The following is a 4,683-nucleotide window of genomic DNA, read 5'->3' on the forward strand; positions in this document are numbered from 1 at the left end:
TTAATTTACAGCAAGTCTGATCTTCTGCATGCCATAGACTTTCTAATCCTGATTTGAACTGGCTGGATCGTCACTTCTAGATAGTTGTCAGCCCTCATTTAAAATTTTCCAGTGAAACAGAGCACCTTAGATATATTCTTTTCACCCACAAATTGTTCCCAGCTTAAAAAAAATAATCTTTATTTCACTTTTGAATCAGAGCAAAGAGCTCCCAGCTCTTTGATGTAGTTACACTTTTATCTGATGGGCTGAAGAACCCATGTTCTGATCCTGGTGGGGATGGACAGGCAGGGAAGAAAGCATCTCTTGTCATATTTTTCATGAAGTATCTTGACCAAGCTCTTTGAATCTCTCATTGGAAGTCATATTTTACATCTTCCAACCATTTTCTTTTCTCTTTGTGAATCTCATCTGATTTTTCAAGTTCCCTCCTGCTTTTGAGATTTGAACACCTTATTTTGATATATACCAGTAACATAGCCTCAATTGTCAGCTTATTTTTTTCTCTTGCTATGCCCCAAGGACATAATGACTTTGTTCCCTGAAGCACCATAGACGAACTCAGATTTGGAGATTCTATGCACCTTTTTTCAGGCACACAAAGTCYTATCCTGTAAATGCAACCCACTTGATTTGTTTCAAGATGCATGATCTAATAGAACTCTAAATGCTTCTTTTATTGTGATTTATTTCCACCATTAAAGCCCTAAATCTGCACTAAAAAGTGCTTGAGAAAATTCTGGAGCTGTTGAGTCAGGAGATGAAACAGGGACTGAGAGTCAGAGTACTGATGTCATGAAAAAGTGCCCCCGTTCAGCAGCTGAAGTCATAGATAAAATAGTGTGCAGTGACTTGCTCTATCTGGAACATAACAAATGGCACCAAATCAGTAATTTCCTTTGTTTTAGAAATTATTTCTGTTATTTGTCACTCTGACAGAATGTCCCAGAAGATGTTTGTCTCTCATCCCAGACAGGACTAGCAGGATTAATGCACATTGCTCTGCACCTCTGAAGAGAAGAGGACCCCCAGCAATTATACAGTGCTTCAGCACAGTGCTGGAGCTTCAGCAACTTGGCTACAAACCTTGGCTTTAGAAGTGATTTACAAAAGCAAATTAGGCTCTCAGAGGTGGTTTTTTTTTTGTTCTTCTTTTTATTTTTTTTTTTTAATTTAATATTAATATTTTTTTTCCAAGCTCTCTTTTCTTCTCATACATGACTTGTCTTTACAGCCCTCTGTACAGGTGGGGGGCTTCTCCCAAAGCTGATGGAAACAAGTTTTGTTCTTCACACTTGCTTGGCAGAGCAGTTGTGATTGCAGTATTGTAACACCCTCTTGCTCTGCTGGGTCTTATTCCCGGACACTGAATCCAAGCTGCAAATTCGCAGCTTCTCTGCTTATTATGAGGGGAAGCACTGCCATCTGTTTTATGGAACTCTAAAACACATTTCATACCACATTTACTTGATACACAATTTGCATTTATCAGCCGTCTTCTTGTAGAGCAGAAACCATTTTACCACTAGCTCATTCTCTGAAATACTGAAAAGTACAACTCTCATCCTATGTCTGAATAAAAAACCAAGGTGCAGGTATTTCCTGCAGAACACAGGTTCTGAAGGATTCCTTTTGGAAAACCAAAGCTGTCTAATCCAAAGGTTTTAACCTAGATAATACTGACAAGGCAATGGTATTATTAATACTAAAATSCTAAAATATTCAATCTTCCAAATTTTTCTTTAATTTGAAGCAATCTAGATGAATAAAACTGTGCTACTCATACTTTGTTTAAATGGTGCAGCATTTTGCAATTAAGTTATTTTTTAAACAAGCCCAGGGAAGAGGTCTTTAGTGAAAGGCATGTCTTTCATTCTGCTCTGAAAATGAAATTCTGTATCTTTAGCAATTGTACTTTGAAGAGATTTTCCATTTGACAATGATGACTTGATGAGTTAAATCATAGGAGAGGATTCATTGCATAGAAATTTTTCTTCCACATCACACTGCTGGGACCCATGAAGATCCAGAAAAGAAGATACAATACATATGATTGATTTTTTATCTCCTCTCCCTCCACTGTTTTCATTTCTGAAGGATACATGAAAACAGGAGAAGGAAATTAGCAGCAATTTCCTTCCATTCGAAAAGAGCAAAAATAAAAGATCACTTACCCAAATCTTAATCAGACTGAGCATTTCATATATCAGATATATTCACTGGGATTTTTTCTAGATTAGATATTAGAGAAAATTTCTTCATGGAAAGGATTTTCAAACATTGGAACAGGCTGCCCAGGCTGTGTCATGGTTCCTGGAGATGTTTAAAAGGCTTGTAGATGTGGCACACAGGAACACAGTTTAGTGATGGACTTGGAGGTGTCAGTTTTGTGGCTGGGCTTCATAAACTTGGAGRTCTTACCCAACACAAGTGATTCTGTGGTTCTTTATCTCAGTTTTCATTATGTTCTTGAAGAGCAGCTCTCATGGTCACAGGACTTGGGAGATTTGATCCCATCTGTTAAGGGTGTAACTTATCTCCCCCTAAAGTGAAAGAGYTTTAGCTTCTGTATTTTTTTCACCTTTGTTTCGCCATCGCTGGTAATGCAAAGTTGCTGCTGTTTTCAGCACAGCTGAAAAGGTCAAATGCTGGGTGCTGCTCTTTTTTGAAATATCAGCCTGTTAAGTCAGTGACAAAYTCATGTGGAATCATTCAATTTTTTTCAAAGGCTCTGAGGTCTGGAGACAGCACCAAAGTTATCTGAACAACTTTTGAACTTGAATGTCTGCAAAGTAGTTTTATGAGTGTTTTGATGCTACAAATACCTTTCTATCCTGCATTCTTCTAAATCAAATGAAAAGATCTGGGCAATAGATTAGACTGAATTTAGAATTTTTTCCTTTCCCTGAAGGCTCCATAAAACCTACATGACCTATTTGTCCTGAGAGTAAATGTTTTGGGACACTGCACTTAGTCTACGTTTTCTGTCTGTTCAGTAAAGCAGAGTAATATAAAAACTTTATATCTATATATAATAGAAATATAATATTATTCTAATAAGTAAATTGCTCTTAAGCATAAACTCAAATTTCAGCATGTGCTTTACTGCCCTGTGCTGCAGTGTGTTTAGCTACAGATGTGGGACAGGTGACAAAGAGTGTTTGAAATCACACCTCAGTAGGTACAACACACAGTATGAGTTGGAAGGGCTAATTTTCCTCTGAAATAAAGGCCAAGACCAATGGTCTCCATGTGTGAAAGTTTGTCATAAGCACCAAGCCTTTTAGTTCAATCCATTCAAACCAGAAAACCACTGTCTATAAAATCTAAAGAGAAAAATAACACAGACATTAAAATATTTTAAAATATACTTTAGAAATAGAAAACCAAAACTAACACTGTATTGCTGAACAAATAAGCATATACCAAAAGTTCAAACATCACAGCTTACTAAAGACAAGAGGCACTGAGTTTTTATGTACAGTACTTAAAACAGCTCAAACCCCTGAACTTCTTTACAGGAACTTAAACTGGAGTGGTAACTGTATGCCAGCATGAAATGCTTTATTTCATGAATGGAAAGTAAAGAAATTCGAAACCACCTGGATTTCATATGTTTAAAAGCAGTTGATTTGCTGTATACAGATGAACACTTCTACTTTCTCCCTTTTTCTTGTGTCCTCTTTCATTTTTAATAAGTCTTTTGTTAGTCAGATGTGATAAAAAGCTTTAGATCAAATCCCATGAGGTAAAATCCAAAACTCTGGGGAAAACTAAGGAAGATTGATTTGTTTAGTTTCTAAAACCACAACCACATTGCCAAGAGCCTCCAGCTGGCAGGATAGAAAAAAATGTCTCTCCCAATTGYAAATTGCCAATTCTAAAATGGCACAGCAGCAGCTTTCCACCCTGACTACCTGCAGCTGGCCAGCCTTCCACCTTCCTGAAATCACACTGCCAGGCAAAATAATAGCTGCCTCTGGCCAGCTCTTCCATCCACCTCCCCAAAAATACACATCACGTTATGAAACACAGTTTAAAATTGTGTATTGGAGATRAGCCTGTACTATAGCTGTTGGGGTCACAAACAAGAGTGAGATGAAGTACACATCATTCTCCTGAGCAGCTGGGAGGGCTGTGGGGAGAAACACAGCTTTCAGCTCATAAAGCCTTCTATGGGCCTAAAAAAATACAATTACTAATCTTGAGACTAATTGCTCTCAGTTTAACTTGATTATATGAATCAATTAGGTGGACCAAGAGAAAGCTTTACTGACAGCTGTGGGCCTGAAGAAATCTTCTTGGCAAAAGGAAAGACAAGCTTTCAATCCCAGGGAATGGAGATAGCTGTGCAGAGGAAACCAAGGAGAAGGATAGGTTTTTATGGGATTTAAGTGGTCTGAATGTTGCTTGAGAATAAACAAAAACTAAGAAAAGCTGCTCTGAAGATGTTAGAAAAAAAAATGGTGAGGCTGGTGGGGGAAAATGTGGGTTATGTGGTGTGTGAAGTTCTGTGAGTAACAATGAAAGTGAGAACAAGCCTAAAATAAATGTGGGCTGAGATGGTGCTCCAGACAGGGGGAGGCAGCAGGGCTGGCAGCTCCTGCTGCAGGTGAATGTGTGTTCAGGAGGCTGCAGAGGTTCAGACTCACTGCTTTGCATTTCTCTTGTGTTTGTGTCATT

This window comes from Malurus melanocephalus, unplaced genomic scaffold, assembly GCF_030028575.1.
Source record: "Malurus melanocephalus ecotype Western Australia unplaced genomic scaffold, MMel_1.1 scaffold_202, whole genome shotgun sequence".
Classification (NCBI taxonomy): domain Eukaryota; kingdom Metazoa; phylum Chordata; class Aves; order Passeriformes; family Maluridae; genus Malurus; species Malurus melanocephalus.